Here is a 7,669-nt window from a genome sequence, read left to right on the forward strand (position 1 = left end):
CCACCTTCACTTTCCCGCTCAACAAAAATAATCCTCCATAACTCATTGAAAACTTGAGAAAATGCCTGTTATCTCTCCCCCCAGATGACAAAATCACTTTTCAACGCCAGTCTTATGTAACACTTTAGCCATCCAACACCTCCTTCCAATTTTTTTTTACTTAAACACTTTTACATAGCCGTGGGTCTGCTCAAGCAAAGTTGTCAAAGATTCAAGATGTGGTATTATGGCATGAGGTCATCCTCTGTATTTCAAACAGAGTATTGAGATCACTTCCAGTCCACTTATATCAATACTTACTCCTCATCTTCATCCACGTGAGAAGGCTTACATTCTCCATGTAAGCCTTCACACGTGGATGAGTGACTAGGCCCTTGCCCCGTCCCCGATTCATTCGGAGATCCCCTATCCCCGTCCCCGAATTCGGGGATCGTTTCTGTTCCTCGAATTCGGGGAAATTCGGGGACGGGGACGGGGAATGCCGGGGATTCTGCGAATCAATCTTGAGAAATCGTAGGCCAAAGAGTCTTCGAACGACTCCCAAAGGATGACGAGCTCAGGAAGTAATGTCGAATTCAAATCACATCGATCAAAGTTTAGAAGAAGATCTCGAAGTACAACTATCAAAACTAGAACTGATCAAATTACTTCAACCTCATTTCCAAATCACAATTAACCAGCACAAGAAGAAGAACATAAACATTCTCAAGATGAATCTCAAGAAGAAATTGAAACTGAAATTGAAACTGATATTGAAATTGAAATTGAAGCTGAAAATGAAACTGAAATTGAAACTGAGGAACTTCATCATCAAGAACCTATCCGAATCAAAGTAGAACCATCTCCTTCATCACTTCTTCATTATCAATTGTTGTACTCAATCATTTTGTAAAGTAAGAAAACAGGTGAAATGATTTTGAGAAGACTGTAGGTTTAATGAGATTACAAGAATGTGTTACTTGTGAAGTGAACATTGAACAATCAACATATCGAGGTGAAATCAGACTATAGCATCAGCATTGTATGTATAATGCACCAAATGCCCGATACCATTCTTTTACACAAAGGAGCATTTCTAAATTTTTGGGTTTTAATGATGAGCGCTGATAGCGAAGGAGTCCTCTACCTTGAGAGAAGACTCGTTCGGAGGGAGTACTAGTTGCAGGAATCGCCAGGAAAGTTCTAGCCATGCGTGCGAGGCAAGGATAAGTGGTTTGACTCCCTCTCCAATACTCTAACACATCTCTGCCTTGTTTCTCGAGGTGTTCCGAGAGGTAGCGAGCAATCTCATTCTGAATTGAAGGATTATCGTAAGTCAATGATCCAAACAAGTCCTCATCAAGCAAAGAAGTAAATGTTGATGGTTGTGGGGGACCCGAGCTCAGCAGTTCTTCCGGCGGGCTGAACTTCTCAGCCTCAGTAACAAAATGAGACCTGAGCTGCTCAGTTGTTAAATTGTATCCAGACATTGAATCGGAATGAGTTTGGAAAAAGTTGAGCTTAAAGCGTGGATCCAGGATTGTTGCACAGATTGGTGCTCGCCGGGTGAGAACTTTGGATAGGTAGGTCTCCAACTTATTGATCATATCGTTCGCGGCTGGAATCAGTGATGTCAGGTCGTAGGTGCTACAAACCTGAAAGATACAGTTGGTTAGATGATTGAGTCGGCAATAAGAAGCCTCTGAGATATGATGACTTACCGCTTGAAGTCTATTGATGACCGCTACATACATGGGTATTATTGTGTTGACTGTTGGATATCGAGTAGCACATAGCTTATCAGTTGCCTCACTCAAAGGTTTGAGAAATTTCATCATGTTCTCTACTGATTTCCATTCTTCGGAAGTAAGCTTAAATTTCTCTCCTTCAGGAGTGTCACAGAAATGATTGCATGCGTTCCTAATCATAAGCAGCACAAGATGAGTTTTAGTTGTGCTATGTATAATCAAGCAAACTCACCTACTTTAAGAGTAAAGCTCACTCAAACATAGCAAATGTAGAGTTCCATCGAGTTCTAACATCAAGAATCAGACATTGCATTTGAGGATCTTTGGGTTGATTGTTGGTGGGAAATAAGCTGATGAACTTCTTGAAACCTTCACGACGTTGAGGAGTTGCACAAGTGTAAAGAGCTAGACCATGTACACGTTTATAAACTGAAGCAAGATCTATTTGGGCTCCGTCCGGTTCAGTGACTAGATTTCCTATATCCATGGGACCCGGTTGATTCGAATCAAGGTTGTCTTCATTTTCATCAAGTGTTCCAAATAATTTGAGGCCATCCTGTGCTGCAAGATTCAAGACGTGTGCAACACATCCTAGGAGATCTTTTCCTGCATCAAACAACCCTCCAGTTTGTTGCTGAATTGCTCGGGCCATACTCCTATTTGAAGACGCATTGTCAGCTGTAATGGCAACAATGTTATTTGAACCTTTGTAGATTTTGAGGGTCTCGCAAAATAAATCGGCAAAGGACTGTCCTGTGTGTGATCCTACAAAACAGGAACATCAGCAAGTGATTATTCAAAGTTTGAAAATCTATAGAGAAATTATCACCTTCAATATGAGGGATCCGAAGTATTACATCTACCTTCTCAAAGTTTTCATTGATTGTATGAGCTGTTATGGCCATGAAAGCGGTCATGTTTGGAGATGTCCAAGCATCCAGAGTATATGCAACACCAGTTGCATTTGCCAATACTTGTTCTTGTAAGAACTCTTGATGAAATAAAAAAACTTCGCGTAAATGTCGAGAAATTGCATCCTTTTTCACTATAAGGGCCTCAGTCTGAGGATTGCAGATTTTGAGAAGATCTACAAAAGACTTCTTCTCCATCATTTCAAAAGAAAGATCACAATCACATAGAAAATAGGTCATTGCAGTCTTGAGATTGTGGCTCGTCAATGGTTTCTGTAGAATAACATATCAGTTCAAAATTGAGTACACATTAAGGAAAACAACACACGTTATCATCGGTCTTGTTAGTCCTATTTTCAATCATCGCTTGCCGTTTGGCTCGTTTAACCGGATCACCTATCTTGTGTACTAAACACAAGTGATCGGACATGCTCTTTGTACTGCCTGTGGAATCCTTCTTCAAAGTTTTGCCACATGCAGAGTCATCATCAAGGACAACATTGCATTCAACTTTTCCTTCTTGAGGTAGTTCTTGAAAGTAGGTCCAAACCCAACTACGTTTGCCTGAGGTACCTGCTAGTTGAGAGTTTCCAATGGATGAGGAATCTGTAGTAATACTAACATCTTCCATCTTGAAAAGGTTGATGATGAAAAAGATGGAATCACACTTGAAAGTTAAAACTGAAAATAAAATGGGTCAATAGTTCTATCTTCTTAAGATGAGAGTTGACTCTTGAGACTCGAGACGGACAAGCGTTCTCAAAAATCCTCTCGATTCCTGATTAAAATACATCTTGGTCTTTATTCTTTCAATTGATTTAGTGTGTATTTATTTCAACAGTCTTAGTTTGTTTGGATGAGTTGAACCACTTTGAACAAACTGATTTGATGGTGTCATTGGCACTCATTGCATTGAAAGACAACAAAAATTAAACAAATTGAAAAGTTTCAACTTTTAAGTATCACTTCTCTTTCAAATTACTCTTTTTGTACGTTATAAATTATAATTTCCAAACATCTGAATGACATGAAGAATCAAGATCCGTTTAAAGGAATCTAAAACTTGAAATAGAAGCAATGATAAAGAACCGATGATAAAATGATTAGCTCAGATGTTTGTAGGATTCTTCATGAAAGACCTGATCACAATTGAACCTTACTTTCAAACTTCCATTGATCCCATCGACTCGACATTGATTGGAATAACCTTGAGATTTTGTTAAGTATTGTTGTTGAAGGTCCTTGATTCCTTTGTGGTCTACCGTGAACGGTCTAATCGTTCGTTTTTGTATTTGCGAAAGGGAAATATTCCCCGAAAATACCGATGTCATTCCCCGTCTCCAAATTCGGGGACGGGGATTGTTCCCCTAACCTAATTAGGGGAAGGGGATCATTGCCCGTCCCCTAATTCGGGGATCATTCCTCGTCCCCTAATTAGGGGACGGGGATCGACCGGGGCAAGGGCCTATGAGTGACACGCCATAACCCATAACCAAACTGAGGCATGGGATATGACCACGTGTAACCCTAACAATGCAAGTTAACCTAGGTATTTCTACCCTAAGACCTAACCTACACAATATTAACCTACAAATTGAAATTCTACCTCACGCCCCTAAACCTATTGGTTCCTAACAACCATCAGCATCGTGGCACATTCCCCTTCACTACATGTTTGTTTTCGCCACATTGATGTATTCATCTTTCACTCACTTTCACTCACAATCCGCCATTGGTAGAACTCCCTAAATTTCACCACGTATAGCTCTTCGTCTTCCACTTACATTTCCCCCTGGTAGCTTCGCGTAATCATTTCGTCAGATTTTCTCTATCTTCGGGCTCGACCTCGTTCACTTCAAACGATCTTGCTAGCTACCTCGCTCTTTTTTTCTTTCCTTCCACTCGGAAATATTTCAGTTTTAATAGTTCTTAATCGATCCAAGATAAACTCGGACCTGCTTCCACTCATATTACTTCATTCCGGTCAGGTCCTATCCCATTTTTAACCAGGCTGCATTTCTCATCGCACTGAATCCAGGTCAGTCCAATTGGATTTCACATAATTTTCCAATTCTCCTCTCGTTATTGACCTCATCGTTTGGAAAACATAGTAGTCGTGCTTCACCTTCCGATACTTAATTCCCTCTGCTCCTCGCACCCGCTAGGATATTGTCTGGCATTCGTTCAATAGCGTCCTATAGAACAGAACCCGACTTCAACCTGTGAGTATATTTGACAGGTCCTTCTTCACGTAACTCAATCTGATATTACCTCGTTGTGTCTATTTTTGATAGGCCCTTCTTCACTTCAGGCAATCTTATTACAGGACGGCACCGAGGTTTTCTTCGCCTATAATAATAACCAGTCAGTTTATTAGTTTATTTTTACAACCTTAACGTCTTTTTTTAAAAGCAAGAAAACTGACTAGCCATTTTTCATGTATTTTGTTAGAAAACCGAAACAGGCAGTCAGTGCTCTCCAGCTCTCCAATCTGCTACATCCAGCGAAGACACCGATATCTGGTCACTGCAAAAGTCGCTGATTGGCCTGCTGAGTTGTCGGACTCTGAGCTACGAACTGGCAGGTCATACGGCATTTTGTCAGGGGCTATTTGGAGGCTACTCGTGGAGGGCGAACTAATTGCAATCTACCACATCAAGTACGTACTATTCCACATGTCAACTGCTTTAAGCTTATATAACTGATCAGTTCACATCATTCTTGTAGTATTTACACCTAACACCTATGGGTCGAAAGCGAAATCGTTTGGCCAAACGGGCCGCGGGAGTGCACGCGCCCAATTTCAAGTCAAAGAGCTCACCGTGTCATATCAAGTATCAGCTGCAACGGGATAAGAAGGGCAGCATCGGACGACCCTATTATCGATATCACCGCGGTCGCACTGCGTTGAAGTGCCAACTAGCACAAGACCTAGGACTCCTGTTGAACACCAAGTTCATCTTTCGATATGGCCCCGGGGATCAACTCTATACCGATGAATTCCAAGATATCGAAATTCATCACGGAACTGTAGTCGTTATAAACAAAGCCAATTTGACATTAGTTATAGCAGTGCGATGCAACCGGTTTCGAACTATGGATGAACAAGTTAGAGCAGAGTTTAATCATACCATCTTGACCACTTATCTACATGCGAGAGCGCGTAATGAATGTAAGATCAATGGTTCACATAAAAAAAAAAAGGTTGACGAAGATGATGATCAACATGAACATGAACATGTTTGTGGTTGGATGGGGTGTTGTGGATGGCGAGGAGGAAGTGATAAAGATAAGTCATTGGGTGAGTATCGCCACCCACTCACAATGGATACTCAGTCTGACCACATGATATCGATTGTATTCGTAGGCGCTTACGCTATGAGTGCCTTTACCGCCACTACGATTGACCGGATGTTGACTGACAGACAGCGCATGGAACGATTCCACATAATCCAGGACTTTTTAGCAGGGAGATTCGCAAGTCTCTCGCTGTATATCTTCAAGACTAATTTAGCCATTGGCCTGATCACTGAGGTACCCGGTTTCGATCATGAAGAGTGGCAGTCCACACCAAATGGTCTTGTCTTTGCATCCAATTTGGCGGTCAGTTGTGATGGCTTTGCCAATCGCTTGCACATTGACAAAGACCATACTAGGTATGCGTTTGGCCTTTTTGGCCTTATCGATCGAACCACTGGCCAACCGTGCGATAGAGAGACAGCTCTTAAGCTGGGATTGGTGGAGGGCCTTTACTTTGTGGTCAAATCATTCGGGATTAAGGTGGCCTTGACTCGCTGTAACGGTATCTACGAAATACTGTGGGATTCCAAAGTGAGATTTCAGCATTTATTTTCATTACGCAGGATTTAACTGAATGATGCAATCAGATTCCCCATTACACTACAGCATCGGAGTACTTTGATGCTAAAGGACCCAAGGTGGAGCCTGCCAAATGCAAGGTAACCCATTTTGGCTCTTCCTGTCAAGTATCCGAAACCCTGGTCAACCGAATCGAAATATTACACAAAGAGAAGGAGAAGATGAGTGCAACCGAGTGGGAGAAGTTCAAAACTGAGCGGGTGAAGTCATACATTGATGAGAATAGCGTCAAAATGGACCGCCACAAGATCAAGAGAAGGTTACGTCTAGAGCATGCCAGAGCTAAGAGGGCAGCCATGGTAGCAGAATTGATTGGTATAAAATCAGATATAGACAAGACTGCAGATTGATACGATGTTAGGTTTTTCTTTTTACATTTTTTTTTTGAGTTTTGATGACTTGCTCTGCTCTTGGGATGTTTCCTCACTCCGAGATGACCTATGTTTGGTCTTTATGTTTCCCTTTTTCCGGTTCAATTAATGTTTCATTGAATCCTTTATCTGGATGTTTGTGAGTGGAGAAGCCCTGACCCTGACAGTGGCCGGATAAGCAAATTTTTGAATGTGATCCGTAAGAATGTTCCTGAGAAACACGGGAATCCCTTCCCTTGTTAGACCCACGGTGAGTGCTTGAATACTTCTCCAGCGTTGGCTGGAGAAGTAATCAAGCATCAATTATGATCTCAATGTTGATGATGTAATACCATCAGATAATATATACTTGGCACAGCGTAAATTCCCCAAGTGTGAAAGATGGCCACAGGTGATAATTTTTATGCTGGCAAGATTTATCAGGGATATCCACAGTGTGAAAGGGGCATTTACCAGTGGGAATCCAAATAACAATATTTCCCACTTGGCCTAAGCACACTTTGACAAACAGGGGGAATATCTATTCCCACCGTGGAATTGTAAATTACTCAGTGGGAATCAACGTGTGAGCCATGACTCCCACAGAGTGAATCATGATTCACTCTGTGGGAATCATAATTCACTCAGTGGGAATCATGGTTAACACTGTGAGAAAGGGCCTGCCATTGAATGACAATTCCCACCGTGTGGGAATTATAAATCACACAGTGTGAATTGTCATTCACACAGTGGGAAAACCTTTTCACACATGGTGGGAAAACCTTTTCACACACAGTGGGAC

This window comes from Melampsora larici-populina, assembly GCF_000204055.1.
Source record: "Melampsora larici-populina 98AG31 unplaced genomic scaffold MELLAscaffold_49, whole genome shotgun sequence".
NCBI classification, from domain to species: domain Eukaryota; kingdom Fungi; phylum Basidiomycota; class Pucciniomycetes; order Pucciniales; family Melampsoraceae; genus Melampsora; species Melampsora laricis-populina.